This window comes from Petaurus breviceps, unplaced genomic scaffold (assembly GCF_028583685.1).
Source record: "Petaurus breviceps papuanus isolate PSGF00001 unplaced genomic scaffold, PetGlider_PUasm1.0 90667, whole genome shotgun sequence".
In the NCBI taxonomy this organism is placed as follows: Eukaryota; Metazoa; Chordata; class Mammalia; order Diprotodontia; family Petauridae; genus Petaurus; species Petaurus breviceps.
In genome coordinates, this window is record NW_027187302.1 from 2,206,085 (window position 1) to 2,231,005 (window position 24,921).

At 37.5% G+C, this 24,921-nt stretch overlaps 1 long non-coding RNA gene across 1 annotated transcript in view; it reads right to left on the reverse strand.

The window, feature by feature from the left end:
• Positions 1-12,641: 12,641 nt before the first annotated feature.
• Positions 12,642-24,921, reverse strand: part of LOC138143822 (uncharacterized) — a 557,370-nt gene continuing 545,090 nt past the window's right edge. The window contains exons 5-6 of the long non-coding RNA XR_011163799.1: positions 13,507-13,602; positions 12,642-13,002 (exon numbers count right to left, since the gene is read on the reverse strand). This is a non-coding gene — a long non-coding RNA (uncharacterized lncRNA). The remainder of the gene's footprint in view (positions 13,003-13,506; positions 13,603-24,921) is intronic.

The window sequence follows — 24,921 nt, forward strand, 5'->3', positions numbered from 1 at the left end:
GCTCTGGGAATGATACAATTAGTGCTACTGCTGCTGCTAGCTAACATTTATATAGCACTTACTATTCGCCAGGCACTATACTAAATGCTTCAGAAATATTATTTCATTTGATCCTGACAATAACTCTGGGAGGTAGGTGCTATTATTATTCCCATTTTACAGATGAAATCAATATCGATTGTCATTGCTTTCTGAAAAGTAATGGAAACTAACTATTCTATGGCTCCATTTACCATTCCTATGACTCTTCAGATCTAAATTCCATTCCCTGTTCAACTGTAATGGGAATGGGAATTTAAAGATCTTCCCTGTCCTTTAATAGGCCTAGGTGAATTTGAGGACCTTTCCTTATTTGAAAATATACTCTGCACCTAATAGGCTGTATGTGCTCACCTGAAGCCTGTTGGGGGGAGGCTTGTTTTTCAGGAAGGCACAACTTTTGTTACTTTGTAGTGAAGTGGGTCATGAGAATCGTGATGCTCTCTGACCCTGAAGAAGTCTATATATGCCTCTGAGAAGAGGTTTTGCTTTGGGGGCTTGCTTTCGGGAAGAGATATGTGATTTGACCAGATGAGACTCTGGGAAGCCATTGAGCCCCCCGACTCTGAAAACCCAGATGTTGGCACTTCTATCTCTGGTAACTAACACTGTATGGATGTAATGATCAGACAGCTAGAAGCCCTGTCAGCTGGTCTGTTGAATTGTGTTATTTTCTCTGTGTGTATTTTTTGTCTGCTTGTAACTTCTGTTTGTATTTTCTCTGAAGTTTGGGGTGCTGACTTTTCCTCTGAACTAAGTAAATGGTATATATGTTTGATTAAAGCAAGACTGTTAACTCCTTTTGAGTTGCTTTCCTTTAGAAAAGCAGATCAAAGAACCTGTGCTGGCAGCCATCCTGGGTATGTTAGGGTGCTTGCTGCTACATCAACATTCCCCTAAGTACCTCTTCCTCCTCTATTCCCCACAGAATGTTAATTCTTTGAGGACAAGTATAGTTTCATTTTTTTAGTTGTATCCCTCGTGTAGCATGTGCCTGTCACATAGTATATGCTTAATAAATTATTTTTCATTCCTTCATCCTGGTCTTAGCCAAAACACCTCAAGACATAAGACTATATTCTACTCTAAATGTTTCTAACCCAAGTTCCATTAAATAAATTGCTACTTTTTCATGACAAAGTAAAATATAGTGTCTACATTGAATCTGCTAAATTTAATTAGGAAAACACATGATGACTGGGTTAATAGTAGCAAAGAAGAGACTTTATCATCCTATCTTTGTATAAGTAATTCCCTTATAAACTCTGCCCTCATTTTGTGGTGGTATTTGACCTATGAAACAGTAAGTGCTTAACAAACACAGTGACTGTAGCTTTCAGGCAATGACAACATGTTAGTTTAAAAGTCATCAGTCAACTAGGAACCTGGCTTTCTTCCTTATCATTTCATAGCAATTGGTTATTGTAGGAAGGAAGGATCTCATTTATTAAATGTGACCACATCTGGGCTTAAAGTCAATTATAGGGTCATTATCTAATAAAGTACTCACAAATGGATCTTATCTTTAACTCAGAACAAAGTATCCTTTTATGTGTCCATGTTTTGAAAGTAAAAGTGATCATTGACTATCTTCCATTGAAAAGCTAAATAAAAGGGAGTGGAACCGTAGAACTTTTAAACACAATATGTTTTCAATGTCAAGAATAATGAAAATTAATTACTTTGGCCTAGATCATTCACCCATGAAATGAAGAATAAAGGAACAAGACTTCTTCCATATACTTTGAAACATTTCACAAGTGTATAGTCATGACAAAATATTGACTCTGCTTCCTGCATAATTTTAGCCAAGTCATTTTCTGTGCATCAGTTTTCTCATCTCTAAAACAAGCAGTTGATAAGGCAGGATAAAAAAATTTTTAAAACAAATCAAGCTGGGATTTGGAGTTATAGAGAATCTGATTTCAAATCTTGACTCTGTCACTGAATATTTGTATAACCTTGGGCAAGTGAGAAGATTGGACTAGATGACTCTAATCCAAAAATTCTTAAGCTTTTTTGCATCATTTACACCTTTGGCAGTCTGGTAAAGCCTTTTGACCCCTTCTCAGACTTACATTTTTAAATACATAAAATAAAATACATAGGATTTTAAAGCAAACCAATGTTATTGAAAGAAAAATCTAATTTTATTTCTCCCTCCAAGTACATGGCCTTCTTTCCACAAGCTCTTTGAGGGTCCCATGGATCTTAAGTTAAAACCCTCTGCCTAGTCCCTTCTAGATTGAAATTTACAATCCTATGTATTAAAGGGATTAAGTCATTTCTGAAGTTCATTTAAATTAAAGACCTGTGATTATGACTATGATATTTGGTAGTTTTGTGTATGTGTAACATGGAAGAAACACAGTTTGGGAACATAAGATGCCAAATTATTTCTTAGGTAAAAAATATTCACCCAAGTCTGTCACCAATAGAAAACAACTATATGCCATATACCAGGATGAGGTCGTTTGGTAAGAATTATGGATACAACTTTGATGAGACTGATAAACTCATATAGGACATTAAAGAATATCATTATTCTAGACTTTTAAAAATTGCTCTGGAATTTGGACTGGGACCTTTTAGCATCATAGGAAAAGTAGTACAGCTGAGTGGTAGTGATAGGAAGGCAAAGATATGGTCAATAAATTTTTAGTTTTTTAAAAATTTAAATAATATTTTATTTTTTCCAATTACATGCAAAAGTAGTTCTCAACATTCATTTTTACCAGATTTTGAGTTCCAAAATTTTCTCCTTCCCTCCCTCTTCTTCCTCTTCCCCAAGACAGCAAGCAGTCTGATATAGGTTATATATGTGCAGTCATGTTAAACATATTTCCACATTAGTCATGTTGTGAAAGAAGAAACAGAACAAAAGGAAAAAAACACAAAAAAATCCCAAAGTAAGTAAAAATAGTATGCTTTGATCTGCATTCAGACTCCATCAGTTCTTTTTCTGGATGTGGACAGCATTTTCCATCATGAATCTTTTGCAGTTGTCTTGGGATCACTGTATTTCTGAGAAGAACAATGTCTATCATAGTTGATCATTGCACAATGTTGCTGTTACTGTTTACAATGTTCTCCTAGTTCTGCTCAATCCACTCAGCATCATTTCATGTAAATCTTTTTAGGTTTTTCTGAAATCTGTCCACTCATCATTTCTTTCAGCACAGTAGAATTCCATTATATTCATATACCTCAACTTGTTCAGCCATTTCCCGATTGATGGGCATTTCTTCAATTTTCATTTATTTGTGGGGTCAACAATTTTAACTAATATATCACTTTTTCTTATACAAGGGTGTCTGGCAGTTAACTTGTATATAGGTACAGAACCATACTTAGATTCAGGGATACAGATCCTTCTCTCAAGGAGAGAAAATCTAATGAAGAGGGATGAATTTACAAATAATTGAAACAAGGGAGGGAGAAATAAGATGACATGATCTGAGAAATTTGAGGAAGGAGAGATTACATATATCTGGAGTTATATCTCAGAAGGATTCATGGAGGCAGTGGGCCTTGAAGGAACATAGGGATTCAATGGATAGAGACATGTTGGGAGATGGTGTGGAGTGGAGGAGTCCACTCCAGGTATGGGGGATGATGTGAGCAAAGTCTTGATAGAGGAAAGGACGGGACAAAGATGGATGGAGGATGGAAAATGACCAGGTTAGATAAAATGGAAACTGTGTGAAAGAAAGATGATATAAGACAGTTCAGATAAGTTGGATCTAGATACTTAAGGATCTTTCATGTTTGAGTCACAAATTTATATTTTATTTGATGAATAATGAGGAGACATATTATTGACATTATACTGACATTTAAACACAAGACTCAAGAGAAGCATAAAAGGTACACATGAACGAGTAATCATAAAGGATTCAATAAAGTTATACTCTTTGCATTCCTATATGGGAAGTTGATACATGTAACTCCTAAGAACTTTATCATTATTAGTGTAGTCAGAGGGAATCTACATAGACAGAGGGAATAAATATGAGTTGATTATGTTGGGATGATCTTAACAAAATGAATGAATAAGAAAGAGAGATGCACTGGGAGAAAGGGAATGGGACAAGTAGAACAGAGAAAATGTATCATATGAAAGAGACGTGCAAGGAAAACCTTTTATAGTGGAAGAGAAAATGGGGTAGGTGGGCAATGTTTAAACCTCATTCTCACCAGAATTTGTTTAAAGAGTGAAGAACATACACACACATACATATGTATATGACACATGCACACAAAATCAGTTGGGTATAGAAATCTATCTTACTCAATAAGGAAATACAATGGGAATAAGATAAAAGAAATGGGGGGTAGTGATAAAAAGGAGGCAGTTGTCAGAAGCAAAATAGACTTTTTAGTAAGGTCAAGATAAAAAGAGAGAAGAATAAACAGAAGAAAAGAGGATGGAGGGAAATATACCGTAAGCATAACTGTGAATGGGATGACCTCACCCATAAAATGGAAGCAGATAGCAGAACCAGGTAGGAAATCAGAATTCAACAATATGTTCCTTACAAGACATACACTTGAAACAGAAACACACACTCACAATTAAAATGAGTGGCTGAAACTGAATCTCTTATGCTTTAAAGTAAAAAAAGGCAGGGATGGCAATCATGATCTCAGATAAAGCAAAAGGAAAAAGAGATCTAATTAAAAGAGATAATCAGGGAAACTATATTTTGCTTTTTTTAAAAAGGTGTTATAGGTAATGAAGCAATGCAAAAAATTACAGGGGCGGCCAGGTGGCTCAGCGAGTAAGAGCACTGGCTCCAGTGTTGGGATGACCTGGGGATCAAAATCTGGGCTCAGATACTTAGCACCACACCCAGAAATAACTGGCCATGTAACCTTGAGCAAGTTATTTAACCCCGATTGCTTAAAAAAAAAATTACACCAAGTTTCTCTGGTAAAGTCCTCATTTCTCAAATATATGGGAAACTCAGTCAGATTTATAAAAATAAGGACCCATTTCCCCAAATGGTCAAAGTATATGAACATGCAGTTTTCTGAAGAAGAAACAAAAACTACCAATAGTCACATGAAAGAATGCTTTAAATCACTATTGAACAGAGAGATGAAAATTAAAACCACTCTGAGGTACCACCTCACACATCAGAAATGACAAATACTGGAGGAGTTGAAGGAAAATAGGTACACTAATAAACTATTGGTGGAGCTGTGAACTGGTCTAAACATTCTGGAGAACAATTTAAAACTGTGCCAAAGGATTGTAAAACTATGCATGCCCTTTGATCCAAGAAATACTATTACTAGGTCTGTATGTCAAAGAGATCAAAGAAAAATGACCCATATATACAAAAACATTTATAGTAGCTTTTTTGTGGTGGCAAAGAATTGGAAATTGAGGGGATACTAATCAATTAAGGAATGGCTGAATGAGTTGTGGCATATGATTGTGAACAGAGTACTATTGTGCTGTAAGAGATGATGAGAGTGGTTTCTGGGATAAAAACAGAATGAAACAAAAGATGGCAAAACCTATATGAACTGATGCAAAGTGAAGTGAAAAGAACAAGGAGATCAGTGTGCACAGTAATAGTAAGGTTGTAATGATAAATGATTGTTAAAGACTTGGCTATTCTGATCAATACAATGATCCAAGATAATTCCAAAGGACTTAAGATGAAAAAAATGCTATCCACCTACAGAAAGAGAACTGATTAATTAACTCTGAGTGCAAATTGAAGTATAATTTCCTTCCTTCTCTCCCTCCCTCTCTCTCTACCTTCCTTCCTTCTTTCCTTCCTTCCTTCCTTTCTCTTCCTTCCTTCCTGCTATAATATGGCTACTATGGAAGTATGTTTTGCATGATTTCATATGCATATTGATATAATTTACTTTCCTTCTCTGGGTGGGGGAGAGATTTTGGAACTAAAAATTTAAAAAGAAAACTATGTTAACAATAAATAAATAAATACATAAATAAATAATCATTTTTAAAAAGCTATTAAGACTGCCTATGGCTCAAACCCATTTAGTAATTTCTTTGTTAGTATATAATGTTAAGGGTTTTGTATTTTCTTTACCTTTTACTCCTAATTGCATTATTCTCAGTTATCTTTTAGGAAGAGAGAAGAGGGAATTTCCCTTACCATCACTGCATTTCACAAGGATTCATAACCTGAGCATTATTTTCAACACCTTATTTATTCTTCCTCCCTCCACATCAGTTGTCAAATCTTTCCTTTCCTATCACTACAATATACCCCTTTTCTCTATGCATACAGTTAATTTCCTAGATCAGGTCCTTATCACCTCTCATCTAGACAATTATAATAGCCTTTAAAGTGATCTCCCTACCTTAAGTTACTCTTCTCAAATTCATCCTCTAAACAGTGGCCAAAGAGAATTTTCTTAAGCCCAGAAATGACTTCTCTACTCAAATAAACTTTGCTTCTCTACTCAGTAAGCTTGAGTGGCTCCCTATTGCCCCTAGAATTAAACATGAACTCCTTTGTTTAGATTTTAAAGCTTTTTACAAGCTGTTCCTCTCTTATCCTCCTAGGCTTGTTATAACATTTGCTTCCCTCCCCACATGCTATGATTCAGGCAAATTAGGTCTCTCTGTTTCACATATATTTCCATGCCTTTGTACTCGTCATTCCCCATGTCTGGAATGCCCTCCCTCCTGACCTCTGCCTTATAGAATCCCTCTCTTGCCCATGCACCACTTTCTACTTTCTGCCTTTCCTGACACCCCCACTGCTAGTACCGTCCACTCTTAACTCCCTTGTATTTGTGTATACTTTTCCAGTATATATTTATTCTTCATTTCCTTAATAATCTCCCTTGATAAAATGGAAGTTCCTTGAGAGTAGGGATTATTTTATTTTCCATCTGTGTATCCTCATTGCCTGGAAGAGAGTTAAGCACTTAAGAAGGGCCGGTTGATTGATGTATGGATTGAAAGGCATATCAATGAATTATTTTATCCACAATACATCTCAAAGATTGTATAACAAGTCATAAGATAGCTGGGATTTACATTGGTAGTGTAGAGCTATCATAGTTGCCAAAGTCACAGAGAAGTCTAAAGACAGTATTGACTTTCATGGCAGTAAGGTAAGTGAAATGAGGAAAACGAAAGTGTACGTGGGACTTGGCCAAAGTCACTAGTAAAATCATGAGGAAGACTAACCACTAGACCTACATTCTCTGGCTCCCGTGACAACCCCTCTTTGTCCTATTTCCTATGCTATACACTCTTCCATGGCAACCTTCTTAACAGACCTCCTCCATGTGTGTTTGTAGTATGGCCAACATTTATAGAGGCTGCTTAAACGGACCTTGAAACACAAGTTCCACTTTCTGGTGTTAGGTGGATTCAGATGTAACATTTGAATGGAGTCCTTATGATCACACACAGACTCCAGTCCTTCTGGGTCATGTAGAATCAATATCATTAGAAATTCCGTGCATGGATCAGAAGCAATATATGACCCACCACAGTCCTCACAGTTCATTATACTCTTTCATCTCCTGTAGGGTATCTGAGCTGGATTTCATTTGTTCATATATGGGGTCTCTTAATTTTTAAGAAAAGACAGATGTATGAATCCTGGTGGGAATGAAGGTATCATAGGTGACAGTTTCCCAGGGGATCTGTTGTATTGTCTTTTCTTAAAATTTAAAGTTCAGCGGCTCATAGATTTCAGGCAATGTTAGGTGTCATCTAGTCTAGAAGTGTCAAACTTGAGGGGACCCTATGTTCTGCAAAATTCCCCAGTAAACTTGAACTGGATTAAAATATAATTAGGAAATGTTTGACAAAATAAATAAAAATACAGTAAAACACAGATAATATTAATACTTTTTTTAAGTCAATATGCAACTCTTACAAGGATTCATATTTATTTGTGTTTGATACCACTGATTTAATCCAACCCTTTTATTTTATAGATGAAGAAAGTGAGACCCAGAGATGTTGACTACCTCAAGATCACACAGGTACTAAGTGCCAGTGATAGGATTTAAACCCAGGTCTCTCTCTCAATATCTCTCTCTCTCTCTCTCTCTCTCTCTCTCTCTCTCTCTCTCTCTCTCCCTCGCGCGCGCGCGCGCACTTTTCAGAGGGCAATTAGGATTGAGTGACTTGCTCAAGGTCACATGGCTAGTAAGTGTTAAGTGTCTGAGGCTGGATTTGAACTCAGGTCTTCCTGATCCCAGGGCCAGTGCTCTATTCACTGCACCACCTAGACGCCCCAAAATCCAGGACTCAACTCCAAATAAAGCACACTTTCTACTTTACCATATTCTCTCTCTAAATTTTATTACCTTTTGTCTTCTCATTAGTTGTCTCCTTTTTGCCCTTTGTCTCTCTTGCTTTGAAACCCACTTGCAACATGCAAAAAGAGTTAAGAAGAGCTAAGGAGACAGCAAGCTACAATGGAAGGATAACTGATTTTTGAGTCAAAGGATCCATGTCACTTCTCTGTAAAATGAGGGCCTAGATTAAAAAGATTCTGAGGAACGTTCTAGCTTGAGATCTATGATTCTTTGCTCCTATGAACCAAGATGGCAATTGCCTCTGACAAATATGCCACATTCCAAATCAACAGTCTCTACCTCTCCCCTAAGAGGAAGAAGCCTTCGGACTTTCTGGGCTCATTTTCCCATAGTAGGAATATAATCTTAGAGTCCTCACTGATGATAGGATTGCCTGAAGTCTCCTGAAATCCCCACCCCCTCCCCCACCACCATTCTTGCTATAGTGTCCATGCTACTGACGTCCATTCCATGGCATGGGTGTTTGTTCTTCATGAGATGCTCAGCTGTGTCTGCTAAGACATTTTATATAATAGCCTCAGAACTCTGGTTGCAATTAGAGTTGTGATTAGCTGTCAGTGATGTCATACCCATGGCTATTTTAAATCCACTGGCCTAAGTGTTTCCCTTTTCTTAATGTACTGTAGAAATTCCATTTCATGACAGCAGTAAGACACTTCAGGCAGTGTATTTCAACGCCAATATTGCACTTCTCATGAAGTTAAAGACACTTGGCCTCCAGCCTCCTGTCTTAACAACACAATCTGAGTTATGCTATAATCACCCAGATATATGTACATGGCCTGTAGTGTTTTATTGCTTAAATGGGGCCTGCCCCAGACCCTCAAACACTGACAAGGTGGGAATGGAGCCTTCGAATGACTATACGGAAACACATTGGGGAGTTGCATTTAGCTAGATCCCCTTGACTTTTCAGAGACAACACCAAAGCCTAGCAAGTATTGGGTGCATTTGCCATGCAACAGCAAACCAACCCTCCAGCATCTCTCGTCTCCCTGCCAGATTGACTAACTGATGTTGCCAAATATCTCCCCCTCAACACATTTATTGAACATTAAAACAGCAGAACAGCATTGAATGAAGTCCAGTAATTTTTATAGGATATATTTTAGTCACTAGACTTTGAAGCCTATTCCAACATTAATTATAAAGTTTCTGTGTCTGGATAGCATATTGTTAACAGTTATTTTGCAAGTGCTAATGGCAAGATGGACAATTTCCAATCGTTTTATTGAGGAAGTGGTGATTAAAATGTTGAGCACTGCAGCACACACAAAATAAAAATAACCTCACATACACTGGGATGTACTTCACAACAATAACAACAACAACAACAAAAGTAAAGAGGAAAAAACTTCCTTTTCAATGTGTGCAAACATTTAGGTTTCTTTTTTTAAGGGCTTCTTTTGCATTTCTTATATTTTGCTTTTCAAACAAAGCACCCTGAAGACTTTTGGGGGGTAAAAATTTAAGTCAGTTTAAAATGTGTGAGACATGGACAAGTTTGATATTGTTTACCAAGACATCATGAAACAATTATGAGACAAGTTGTTATCCATAGTCCTTTCAATAACAAATATCACTAAAATGAGATCATTGGCTTAGTGTGACAATTTATGAATCCAGAAATGCATGTGCTGTCTTTTCTAAAGCCTTTCGAAACCTCCCTTCAGCAGGGTTTTCCCTCCAGAACTCTCATGTGTGGCAAATCTGCCACACACCGCTGGCCCACCCATCATTCAAGTGCACCCTCCTGATGCAGCCCAGCCCGCCAACAGTTATTCACAATTGGCCTGTGTGAGCCTTGGGTAGAGAGGAACAGGAAGCCAGCAGCTGGAACCACACAGTGTTTCAGTGCATCATGCCTTAAACCCAGTGATGTCTATGAAAGAGGGAGGGGAAATCCAGAGAAGACCCTAAGGAAAACAGATGGAATCAGGGTCTAATGTAACTACAGAATCATCTAGTGATAGTTTTTTTATGTTTTATTCCTGATAATCTTTCTAACTATAAGAAACATAGGGCAAAAAGTAACCTCCCAAATTAATTCCTACATTTAGAAAGAAGTCCCTTCTTTGGGGAAAACCTACAGAGAGGAGTGAGCTGGCCATTTTCTAGATTTTCCAACTAATTTGTTTTTGGCACATGAATTATCAAAGTATTGATGATTGTGGAAGCATTATTTAAAGAATTGGAGAAAAGATTTGTGATTTCATCAGTGTGGTGACGTCTTAATAGAAACCCTCCACCAAGGCAGACTGATAATTTCCCTATAACTTATTCGGTCACAGGATTGTAGTTTAAGAGCTGGAAGGGACTGCAAAAGGTTATCCAGCTCAGCTTCTTTATTTTTCAAATGGGAAAACGGAGGCCCATGATGAGGAAGTGACTTGTTTAAAGTCTGGGAGTCTAATCTGCGTCCAAGCTCTAATGCTCTTCTTAAGTGATTAAAACCTAACGTACAAAGACTTTTGGGACATCCCCTGTATTACTATAGTTTATGTCATTTAAAAAAAGAAAAAGAGGATGAGTTTCCACTGGCATTAACACAAATAATTTCCCTTTGAAGCTCTAGAGAACAGATGAAAGAAGGCATCACTACCTTCATGATGCTCACAGAGCTGGAAGAAACCTTAAAGGTCAGAGATTCATCTGGAAGAGTTAAGCAATTTGCCCAGGATGTTGCTGCTACGTAGGGGCAAACTTAAGGCTAAGGTTAAATCTTCCCCACTCCTCCTGCAGGTTTCCAATATAATCTAATAAACGTTTATCAAGTGCTTATTGTGTACATGATATTGTGATAAGTACTAGAGATATGGAGACTAAAAGATTTTTAGTATTTGCCCTCTAAGACCTTACATTCTACTGGGTGGGGAAGGGAGTGATAAAATGAACAAACAGGTAAATATTTACATGATAGTTTGAAGAGGTGGGACTAGGACTAAGGACTAGGTTGATGATGAAAGGCTTAGGAGGTCCACATGAACAGAACCTTGAAGGAAATTTAGAACTCTTCCCATTCTACATGGTACCATCTTGACTGTATAATTCAGATCACTTTCAATCTATGTTTCAAGTGGTGCTCAAGCAAATTGATTTTGTAACAGCCTTACATATTATACTTTTCAGGGATCTTTTAGACAAGTAAATAGAACTAATGGTTCACCATTTTGGGGGAGGTGGAAGGAGAAACTATACCATTTGCTGAATGTGTATCTTGAGCACCTGATTCTTTCACCATCCTTCCATGCTCTTCAGCCCCTAAATTTCTCTTAGTACTTTAGTGGAATGGTTTACTTTTTTTTATCTGAAAGTGTAAACTCTTACTAGTACCAACTTAGACTTTACCTTCCATACTATAACATTCTTTCAGAAATCTCATGCAAGAATTGTATCTTCTCTATGGCATGACTTTGTCTTTTGAGGACCCACATATTACTTCCTTTAATCATTCTTCATAGTCCATTTCCTGAAAATCCTTTTCTCATTTATCACAGAAAGTGGGATACCAGGGCAGGAAGATCAGGGGCTAAAACTCTTTTCTTCTCCCTTAAGAACAATAAACATGGTAAGGAGATGGCCACTCTCCTATAGTTTTTCACTTTCCTCCCTTTCTCAGTGAAAGCATTTTCAAACATTGTTTAAGTACTTAAATGAAATGAAAGAATAATCAATTGTATTTTCTATCTGTACACCTGTCAAGTCATATTTATTCCATTTTCATTGACATAACAAATATACCAATTACTAGTATGAAAAAGCTGTAACCTGACTTCTCCATTATTGATGAATGATTTTTATGCTTTCTAAAAATCAAAGCAGATTATAACATTAATTCATTACTATCTTTGTTACACTGCTCAATATTAAAACAGGAGCATTTGCATGTCAACTAAACAATTGACTTCTGTTTAATATCTGATTCTGAACAATTTTTTATTCTGGTTTCCCTTAGCATCTTCAAATTCAGTTTGTATTTGACTTATTTGGTACTGATAAATTGTTTTGCATAATTTTTAGTTCCTCCATTTAACTGGTAACCTTCTTAAGGCAGACTCATGTCTCTTTCTTTCATATTCCTTTACCCAGTGCCCTAGACAATGTCCTACATACAGTGAGTACTTAAAAACGTGGGTATTTATGGTGACAAACATTTTTATCTTCACAATAATTCTGTAATATGAGTAGTTCAAGTACTATTATTTCCATTTTATAGATGAGGAAACTGAGACCCAGAGAAGAGAAATGATTTAACAAAGGGCACAAAAAATGGTAATGTGGCAGAGCCTGTATTTGAATCCAAGAGCCTTTGACTCCAAATTTAGTGTTCTTCCAAGGGGGTAGGAGTGTTTATTAAGCATTTAATAAGTTCCTAGTATATGCCAGATACTGTGCTAAAAGCCTTATAAATATTATTTCATTTGATCCTCGCAGCAACTCTGTGAGGGAGGTGCTACTGTTATCCTGATTTTACAGTTGAGAAAACTGAGGCAAAAAGAGGTTAAATGACTTATTTAGGATCACACAGCTGGGAAGTGCCTGAGGACAGATCTGAAATCAGATCTTCCTGAATCCAGGACCTCCAGGTACTGAGCCACATAACTGCCAAAGTTCTTCCAAATAGACCTCCTAGAATAAAAACACATTGATTGGATTAAAGTATAAAATCAGAGTTTTAATCCTTCACAGAATTATTGTTAGGAAAAACTAGCCATTTCTAACCCATTCTCTTTTTGTCCATGAATATGGTATCTGGTAAATGGCAATCACTTTTTGGTTAGCTGTGAAGTTCTCTAATGAGAGCATTAGTAATCTGTTTTTTTCAAATTACTATCAAAAAAAGTCAAATTGTTGGGGACAGTGTATAAAATGTCAATAAGAGAGACTTCTACATGTGACTACATTGTCACAAGTTGAATTTTCAATAGATTCCATCATTTAAAAAAAATCTAAACTCCACGAACAATTTAAAAAGTGGAATGATGGTAAGGTAACTGTTTTTGAAATAGAGTTATAAAAGTAGGAATGAATTTTTGCTAAATAAACTTTGCCATGGAAAATTACCCATGGAAAATTAAAGTAGTATACCTGTATGTGGCCAGGCCATATGGGAGCCAATTAGTAAATTCTTACCTTAAATGATACACCTGGAGTCCAAAATGTGTTAACTTCCAAAAGGTGGGCAATGCATTCCCAGGGAGTAATTACTCTGTGATAGGATCAGGCCCACTAAAAAAAATGACAATTACATATATGATCCATTGGGTAGAATAGTAGTCGCCAATTATGAATGTTGAAACTAATTTTATAATTAATATTCCAGATTTCATTCTTAATAACCAATCCATTTCCTATCCTCATGCAGAGTTCACCTCTCTCTTAAGCTACATCTATACTATCCATGATAAGAACTAACATTTGGATTTGGTGTAGTTCAGTGACTATTAGAAAATAATGGCCTACTATCTTCAAATACAAAGTTCATTGTATTGAACTACCCTAAAAAGGGTACATACTTTTAGTTGTTTCACACATTGTCATCATGGGTTTGTATTCACACCTTGTGATCGCTAGAAAACATTTGTGAGATGGTAGTGAGTGAAATGAATCACAATCCTACATGGTATGACCTACATGGAAGCCAACTCACAATCATGGCTTTGTGGCATAAGAGAAAGAGCACTGGCCTCGGAGTCAGAAGACCTGGGTTCAAAGTCCACCTCTGATGCTCACTACTCATGCTACCTCGCTTAATTAACAACCTCCCTGGGTCTGAGTTTCTTCATTTGTGAAATGAAGGTCATTGTTGTTCATCCTTTGTTCCCATAGAGAGCCATAAACCTCAGGAGGGAGGGTTGAACTAGATGGTCTCTGAGACCCCTTTGAACTCTGATCTAGGATCCCATGATTTTATCAAATAAACTAATCAACCAGACTGAGATTATGGAGAGTACATATATACACACAACAGGCAGTGATTAGTGGATTATCTAGTCTACTAACCTGTTATGGGCACCAGAACGAAGTGAGAAACCCAGACAAGAAATAATATCAAGAAGCCCTGAAACTCATCCATATATCATAAGACTAGATTTTCAGGTCATCCAAATTAATCAATCTTTACATAGTTCTTTAAGGTTTATTTTCAAAGTACCTGACATAAATTGTCTCATTTGATTCTCACAACAATTAAGTCAAGCAGATCCTATTATTATTCTAATTTTTCAGATGTTGAGAGAGGTTTAGTGTTTGGTCAGGTGTCACTACATAGTCCTAGTCTGAGGGAGGATTCAAATTCAGTTTTTCCTGATTTTAAGTCCAGGATTCTCTATCAACTATGTTATCATTTACTTTTCTGGAAAGGATTATCAGTATTCTACCTGCCTCATAACTTTCACCTCATCAACACAATTCTAGTAAAATATCTACAAGTGACAATAAGAATTCCCATTTTCTTTTTTTATAAATTCATTAATTTTTAGTTTTCAACATTCACTTCCATAAGATTTTGAGTTCTGAATTTTCTTCTCCTCCCTTTCTTTCCCCTTCCCAATACAGTGTGAAATCTGATATAGGCTCTATATATACATTCATATTAAAGATTCTCACATTGGTAATGTTGCAAAGAAGAACCAGAAATAATGGGAGGAACCACAAGAAAGAAGAAACAAAACAAAACAAAAGAGAGCAAATTGTATACTTCCATCTTCTCTCAGACTTCACGGTTCTTTATCTGGATGTGGATAGCACCCTGCATCATGAGTCCCTAGGAGTTGTCTTAGATCCTTACATTGCTGAGAAGAGCTAAATCTATCAAAGTCAGCCATCATTCAATGTTGCTATTCCTATGCACCATGTTCTCCTGGTTCTGCTCACTTTGTTCAGCATCAGTTCATGTAAGTCTTTCAAGGTTTTTCTGAAGTTTGCCTGCTCATCATTTCTTATAGCACAATAGTATTCCATTACATTCATTTACCACAACTTGTTCAGTCATTCCTCAATTGATGGACATCCCCTCAATTTCCACTTCTTGGCCACCACAAAAAGAGTTGCTATACATATTTTTGTACATGTGGATCCTTTTCCCATTTGTATGATCTCTTTGGGATACAGCCCTAGAAGTAGTATTGCTGGGTCAAAAGGTATGCACAGCTTCACGGCCCTTTGGGCATAGTTCCAAATTGCTTTCCAGAATCATTGGATCAAAGAACTCCCATTTTCTTATTATTTTAAGGTTGACAAAGCTCTTTTATCACTATCACCCTGTGAGGTAGGTAAAGTGAATATTATTAACCACATTTTATATATGAGAAAATTGATGCTTAACCATGAGACTGACTTCTCCATGGTTATGCAGCTCATGTTGAGGCTGAGGTTTGAACCCAGGCCTATTAAAGGATCATAGATTCAAAGCCTGATAGGCTATCAGGGATCATCTACACCAGGGATCATCTACACCAGGGGTCACCAAACCATGGCCAAAGGGCCAAATCTGACACTTGGCCTGTATTTGTATGACCAAACCATTCTTAGTTCCTAGGGCTCATGAAAATAGGCAGTGAGTTGAATTTCACAGATAAGAAAACTGAGACCTTTAGAGATACTGAAGGTAATAAGAGTCAAGAGTTAATATTTGAAGGAACTCAGTTCCTCTGACTCCAAATCCAACTCTCTCTCTCTCTCTCTCTCTCTCTCTCTCTCTCTCTCTCTCTCTCCCTCTCTCTCCTCTTCTCTCTTTTTCTCTCTCTTCCTTTTTTTCCTTTTTGGAGGAGGGAAGGCAGGGCAATTGGGGTTAAGTGACTTGCCCAAGGTCACACAGCTAGTTTTGTGTTAAGTGTCTGAGGCCAAATTTGAACTCAGGTCCTCCTGACTCCAAGGTTGGTGCTCTATTCACTGTGCCATAGGTGGCTCCTCAAAATCCTCCCCAAAATCCAGCACTCTTTTCGCTGTTCCACCATGCCACAATCTTTGTTACAGATCTAATACTCTTTCCATTATGTTACACTACCTTTCAAGGTATGCTGATATATGCCTGTTGTTCAGTCATTTCAGTCATGTCCAACTCTTTTTTTTTTTTTAAGCAATTGGGGTTAAGTAACTTGATCAAGGTTACACGGCCAGGTGTTTCTGGGTGGGTGCTAAATGTCTGAGCCCGAATTCGATCCCAGGTCATTGCTGCTGCTCTTACTCACTGCACCACCTGGCCACCCCTAAGCGATTGTGGTTAAGTAACTTGTTTGAGGTTACACGGCCAGGTGTTTCTGGGTGGGTGCTAAGTGTCTGAGCCCAGACTCGATCCCCAGGTCATCCCGGCACTGGGGCTGGTGCTCTTACTCACTGTGCTACCTGGCCACCCCATGTCCAACTTTTCATGACCCTATTTGGGGTTTTCTTGGCAAAGATACTGGAGTAGTTTGCCATTTCCTTCTCCACGTCATTTTACAGATGAAGAAACTGAGACAAAGAGGGTTAAGTGACTTGCCCAGGGTCACACAGCTAGTAAGTGTTTGAGGACAGATTTAGACTTAGGTCTTCCTGACTCCCAACCTGGCTCTCTACCCACTGTACCACCTAGCTGCTCCAATTATGTGCCTAAAATAATCATAAATAATGCTGTCTATTCAGATTACTATTCAAAACACTCATCAGTCCTGGAATTTATTTGACTACATATACTCCATTCTTACCTCAGAAATACTTTTTCTATTTTTAATCACCTAGAAATTCCACTGTAGAGTAGTGGCAGCTGCTTGCACTAAATAAACCTAAATAAATGTGCATTTGTTAGAGGGTGTCATTACACTTAACTTCAACTACTTTCTGGCACTCCTAAATTCAATAAAAATATTCAAACAGGCCAGTTCAAAGGCACAATGTCATTCTCAATTTCTCTTTGTGGACCCCAGGCATCCCTCCCCCCATTGGAACTCTGCCTAAAATGAAACAGCACTAGCATAGAGGTCAAGAACTTGGAAGGATTCATTCTGGAGGAACCAGGTACAGCTTGATTTAATATCAATATTTCATGCTTCAGAGAGTATAGTTCAGGCTACAAGATAACAGACCATCATTTTTATGGCCGTCCATCTGTGAAAAGCTGTTCCTCAAAGTACATTGTATGAACAATCTAACAGCTTTTCATTTTAGATGGCCTTGAAAAAAAGAATCTTTTGATGCAAAATTGGGTTGTAAAGGTATTTCAAATCTAAAGAGCTCTAGAGCCAGACTTGTAAAGAATGTAGCTCTCCCACCCCCACTCCCTATGCCCCTTAAATATATTACTAGGGAAAAGGTGTACAACACAAATATTTCACATAAGGAAACCTATCTTCATGCTCATCCAAAACAAATGCTATCCAGTTGCAGTATGTATCAGAGAAGAAATGAGTATGTATGCATAGAGGTGATGATGTAAGTGATGTTGGAGTAGAAGTCCTAGGAGAGACTCAACTTTAAAAAAAAATAGAATTCAAAAGTCTTCTGTATTTAAAACACAAAGGACACAGGCAAGGTTAGATTAGAAAGAATAAAAATAATTAACAATCTGGGCAAGTTCTATTATTCAAAAATCCCCGAAGACCCAAACTCATGAAAAGTAGAAGGAATTGATTTGAGATAAAATAATCAATAAACAAACATATATCAGGCAGTTATTATGTGTCAGGCCCTGTGTTAGGAGCTGAGGATGCATAGACAAAAATGAAACAGTATCTTCCCCCAAGGAGCTTACATCCTGTTATTTGTAGCAGGATTCTTCAAATGCTGAAAGGGGGTGGTGGAATCAGGGACTCAAAAATCACAATTTTAAGAGTTGAAAGGAAAAAAAAGTCATCTAGCCCAGACCCTACCTGAAGAGGAATCTGCTCTACAAAATCCCTGAAAAGTGGTCATCTAGACTCTCTTTGAAGACTTCTGGTGGGGCCAGAGGAGAACTACTTTTAAGCAGCATAGTTCACTTTTGGACAGCTCTAAATGACAGGCAGTTTTTCCTTAGAGGAAGTCTAAATCTGCCTCCCTGCAGTTCCCTGCCCCCTTCCCTGTTGTTCTGTATTCTCTTTTCTGGGGCCAAGTAAAGCAAGTCTAAGCTCCCTCCCCCCCTCCCTTCCCGCTTCGCCAGCCACATTTTCAAATGCTTCCAAAGCTCCTTCTCATATGGGATAAGCAGTATGTCTTCCTGCCACCCACCAAGCATTAGTGGAAATAGCAATGAGAATGGTGGATTGGTACTACAGGGCCTCTTCCAACACAAGGTAACATTCCAGTGTATGTACCTGATGCTAGGAAGGCAGCTAGGTTGTTCAGTGGATAGAATGATGGGCCATGAAGTCAGGAAGACCAATCCTCATTAGTTAAAATCTCGGCTGACACTTAATATTTGTGTGATCCTGGGCAATTCATTTAACCCTGTTTGTCTCAGTTTCCTTATCCGTAAAATGAGCCAGAGAACGAATGGCAAACCACTCTCATATCTTTGCCAAGAAAGCCCCAAATGGGGTCATAAGAAGTCAGACCTGACTGAACAACACAAAACCAAAATTGAGAGGCACTCAACAATTCTTCAGGAAATTTGATGTCTTTCCCTGTGTTATATAATGGAGAACAAACTGACAGCAAGAAGAGGAATGTGGAAAAGTGGATGAGTACCCTAAACCCAGGCTACTATCTGTAGAAAATCGACTGTACTCTTAAATATGATTTTAATTACCATTAAATATAATGGCAGTGTTATACTTTGGGTGTTCAGGGCCATAGTGATGGAGGGTGGGGAGAAGAGAATACTGAGATTTGGCAGGTTCAGTTGTATTGAGTCAGATTTAGTGATTTCCACATAGAGAGTACAGTTGTTAAGTAAGGCAAAGGCAAAATTTCCCTCAGTTAGTTCTGAAAAAGAGCTGATTTCTTAGAAGTTAGGCTTGAGGTCTCATGATGTAGAGTGACTCCCTTGCAGAGAGATACAGAAATATTAGCACAGAGCTAAGCATATAAAACATTCTCAATAAATAGTCTAGTAAATGAATGAAATGCCATTTCATTTTAAAGAAAGGCTATTTTTGAGGCAGAGTATTTTATCTTTGTGGTCCAATTTCCTCATCTATAAAAAGAGGACACTGGACTACATGATCTAGTCCCTTCCAGTTCTAAATCTATAAGCCTATAATGAACTGTAGTGATTTAGCTTCCATAATTAAGCCCAAGATTCTTATTTGTAAAATGAGGCTGATAATATTCACTGTAAGGGATCTTTCAGTAGAATTCCAGTGACATAATATGTCTATTATCCACAGACCAGACTAGGTAAGTACAGAGAGGCTCATCACTACTGTTACCAAATGGCTTGCCATTTGGTCATGGATTCTTTGGTCATGTCAACCCACAAAATGAAAAAAAAATAGAAATTGTCCCTTAGTTCTTTATGACTTCCTTCTGTTTTTTTTTTTTAGTAAAACTGAAAGAGTATCATAGGATGAAGAAAATACTAAGAATCACATGGTTTTTAGACTGTCTATAAATATTAACTTAGCAGTTTTTACTTTAAATGTGTTATCCTTTTCCCAGTGATCAATGAAACAAAATGAAATGTTTATCTTGCAATTCTTGAAATAAATGAAATATAAGGCAAAAGTAAGTTGTAACTGACTGGAAAGACTGTTGACTTTTTTTCCTTAGAGAGACAAAAAAAGGAGTTGTCAGAGTTGGTTTTATCACATGTCCAAAGACAACAAGAAACATCATTTCACCAGACACTTGGTGACCTAGTATTTCAGGGCTTATGATTAGCATTCAAAAAACAAACAAACAAAATACCATGATGATAATGGTTCCTTACATATGAATATCTGTCACAGGTGATATGAAATTCTTGGAATGCAGAAGTCCTAGGTTCAAATCCTACCTCAGATACTTACTGTGTGACTATAGGCAAGTTACCTTTCTGGTCACTTTTTTTTTCACTATAAAATGAAGGGGTCAAATTTGATGACTTCTAAGGTCACTTAACAGCTCTAAATCTATAATCCTAATCATTCTATAAGGTTGAAGAAATTTTGTATAGAACCTCATGAAACCTTCTAAATTAAATCAACTTATACTTAAAACTTTGCATCTTTAATGCAAAGATTGGCTTAGAGAAGGAGGGTTTTGGAAAACTTGGTTAAGGAGTAAGAAACTAGAGAAGCAAAAGATTATGGATTACGTATTTATATAGAGAACACACTGTGTACAAGAAAAAAGCTGAAAGGCACTGGACATTACAAGTGACATAACAAAAAATATTGGATATATTTTAACAGACAAATCATGACTGGTTTCTGATAGGAGAGTCATTTGTGAATAGCAAACTACAGTTTATCCATTAATACACTAGAGAGAAAATTAGAAGACTAAAATTGAGAAAAAGAGGCAACTTCAACTTGACCTGTTTAAACAATCTATTAATGCTTAAACCTGAGAAATGAATAAAAGGAAAGATATTGACAGACAGTTACTATTTCCTAAAACACTTTAATCATTATACTTCAGTTTTGACAAGAAAGAGACCCAGAGTATAGAAACCACCTTAGTCAATGTGTGCTTCATATTCTTTCTTTTTTTTAAAGCAATCAGGATTTAGTAACTTGCTCAAGGTTACACAGCCAGTTATTTCTGGGTGTGGTGCTAAGTGTCTGAGCCTGGAATTCTATCCCCAGGTCATCCTGACACTGGAGCCGGTGCTCTTACTCGCTGAGCCGCCTGGCTGCCCCTGTTCTTCATATTCTTGCCAGAGATATATGGGAGCCAAGGGCAACACCAGTTTAGGATATAAACTCGTTTGTAAAATTTTACAGAGGAGGATGGTGAAATGTTATGAACAGCATCACCCAGGAATCAGTAGAAAGGCATTTATTAATTACTAAATCATTGGAGATACAAATAGGAAAGTGACTCAGTCCTTGCTCTCAAAAGGTTCACATTCTACCAGGATGAGATAGTGCATGTAGTAGATTTCACTTACACATTAGAAAAACCCAGTGGCCAATAAGAGCAGTAAAGTGGACAGTAATGCATCTTCTTTATTTTTAAATTTAATTTGATTTATTTTTTTGTTAGCTATTAAGTTCCAAACTGTCTTCCTCCCTCCCTCCCCACATCACCTTAGAGAAGACTGCCATTTCACACACACACACACACACACACACACACACACATGTATATGGATGTGTATGTGTATAAAACCATACTATACTTATTTCTACTTATTAGTTATTTCTCTGGAGGTAGATAACATTTTCCTTTATAGGTGCTTTATAGTTGATTTGAGCATTTATAATATTCAGAATAATTTAGTCATTCACATGTGTCCTTAGAAAAATATTGCTCTTACTGCATACAATATTCTTGGTTTTGCTCATTTCTCTGCATTATTTCATGCAAGTCTTTCCACGTTTTTCTTTTTTTTTTTAAGCAATCAGGGTTAAGTAACTTGCTCAAGGTTACACAGCCAATTATTTTTGTGTGGGTGCCAAGTATCTGAGGCCGGAACTGATCCCAGGTCTCCTGATGCTGGGGCCGGCACTCTTACTCACTGCGCTACCTGGCCGCCCCACCACGTTTTTCTAAAATCAACCAGTTCATCATTTATTACAGCACAGTAGTATTCCAATTTGTCTTCTTTAATGCCATTTCTAGTGACAAAAAATTTCTGTTTCTGATATTGAGTATACATTTGGTAGTGCAAAGGACTTTGGTGAAGAGAACTGGAGAAGTGAGGGATAGTGAAATGTTAGAATAAAAAAACCCAGCCTTGTATTGCAGATCTTCTGTTGTCTACCTATATGACTTTGGGTGAATCACTTCACCTCTTTGTGCCTCAGTTTCCTAAAGCAAAAAACTATGAGGTTGGACCAGGTGACATCTAATGATCCTTCTAGATCTACATCTTATGTCCTCATGAAACACCAAGAAAAAGTGAGAAAAGGTGGAATTAAAAAAAAATCCTGGCAAGAAAGCTGATTAATGCCCATCAGACTGAGAATATATAAGGACAAAACTTGAAGGGTAAAAACAAAAAAAAATAGAAAATGGAAATTATCTGTAAATATTCCCATAACAATGTCTCTTTCCCATCTGTGACAATGAAACCACAATATTTGCCTCTGACATGATAATCTCAAGGTCCTTCTTGAATGACTTGAAGTCTTCTAGCATTTCTGTAATTCTGGTAGCCTAATTCCAAGTTAGCTTCATTGATGATACCTTCTGAGCACCCCTGAAGAAATGGACACTGAAACCACCAGTGTAATAGAGTGTTCTTGGTCCAAAATGTCTCCATTTTTCAGATGAGGATCTGTCCCTATCTCCACTTCCAGAATCTATGCTGTTGATGTTTGAGGAAAGTCAGGAATTCATAGATTCATGGGTAAAACAGACTCTTGGTATTTGGGAACAGAAGGAAGTATGTTACTTAGAGTGAACTGAATTGAAGCAGTTAGTTAGTCTTTTGCTATCTCTCCATTTTGCTGCTTTTGATTTCCTGTCCAAAGATGGCACTTGTTTTCTTCTGAGGCGGGGCCCCTGTGGGCAGTATATCTAGCATATCTCACCTTCCTTGGTTGCTCAACATGTGGTGCAATTAGAGAATTGATGATAGCACATATAGCCTCAGATTTCAACAATGGGACCTTGTTAATATGGTCACTGGAAACTGAAGGAGCTATGGTAGAAGATTGAATTGAATTGAAGAAATTGAGTTCTCCTCCCTCAACCTTAAATAGTTTTGGGTATTTCTGATCTGAATGACCAGCTTTTTCCTCAAGACCTCAATGCATATGGCAGATAGAGGAAGAATCATCAGTGTGGAATCTTCCAGGGCATCAGCATTGAATCATCCTCTCTACAAATACTGATTGATTAATTGTTTATTTAGAAGTTCAGTGATGCTGTTTTCTATAGAAGGTACATCTGACTCTCTGAATGCAATGAAAGGGTATGTTCTAGATGTTTTTCCAAATACAAACTCATGGCTTTGATTCTCAAGGTGGAAGCCCATGGAGATCGTATAGATACAGACACAATGAAGTAAAATGAAGACAAAGGAAGGAAACAAGAATTTATTAAATATTTACTATGTGCCAGGCATTGTACTAAACAGTGAGTATACAAATGCAAGCAAAAGAAAGACAGTCCCTGCCCTCAAAATGCTTACATTCTAATGTGGAAAGACAACACACAAAAGGGAACTAAAAAGTAGGAGTTTGGAGGATAAAGGCACTTGGTATGCATGAGTTCAGAAGTCAGACACAGGTCTGGAAAGGGAATGAAGGTAGGTTAATCTGAACCTGACACAAAATGGAGAATCCAGGAGGAACTCTCCATTGGCAAATTGGAAGCAGGCCTTTCAGATGAATATTCCAGAGTGAACAGGATAAAGGGGCAGGAGACTCTTTCAGGACAAGAACCTAAGTGCTGAAGGAAGTTCCAGGACAAACCAATTGTCAAAGGAGAGTGGTTTTTAAACTAAAATAAAAAAGTTAGTAACAGGGTTGATAGGGGAAAGGGGAACATTCTGCAGCTGGTATAGAACTAACAAAGGGTCCTATGCAGAAGTCATCTAGTTTCTGTTGCCTTTTAGGCTTTCATGGGGAGAAGTGTGGAGGAAACTATCCATGGCAGACATTAACATTGAGACTAATAAGATAGAGCCCAGCGGCAACTTGGACTCTGGGAGGAGCAAACCTAGACCATGGTACAGGCAGTGCCAGGACCTGACCAGACTTGGATAGAAAAGAAGAGAAAACAGAGCCTACACTTTGCATTTGCTCAAAATTCAATTAAGAGGATTTTCATCCTCATTTTAAAAAAATGAGAAATTTAGTTAGATTCCCACCTCATTGAAGTATATGGGAGAATTCCAGTAAGAAAACAATTAGGCACTAGCTCTTCTGCATTAGCTGTAGCCTACATGGTAAAACTAAAGAGTGTGCCTAGTAATATTGTGAAAATGGTGTTTTGTTGTTGTTTTCTGGAGCTATATCCTGACCCCTTGCCCTTCACTGCAGGGGGAGTTCAAGCAGCATTCAGCCAAATTGGAATAAGGACACTCAAACAAAATTGGTTTCCCTTAATTGTTGCCCTCACTGCATCTCCATTTCTCATGCTACTTGAGACTGACTTAAGTTTGGGAAATTTGCCAATCATTTGTTAAGCCTTCTGTCTTTATTTTACAGCCCATAGGTTACAACTGACCAACATAGGGAAACATCTGTTGGAAGACAAGCCAAAAGCTACTAAGGACTTCATAATAGATAGTCACCTAGTCTTTTTTTCCAGGCATTCTAGAGTGCACTGAATATTGAGTGCAGTCACTGCAAACAAACTTTTATTAATTCCTTACAGCAAGGGTTTGATTGCTCACTTCATCTTAGTTAATTATTGCTGGTAAATGGGCATCTAGAAATCTTGAGTTTAGAGTGAGGTGGAGTGGCTTTAGTGACTTTAACATGAGTCTTTTTTACTCCTTGGTGGAGGGTTGAAGTTCAGCCAAAGGTCTTGGATAATAGGAGTTTTTGGAGG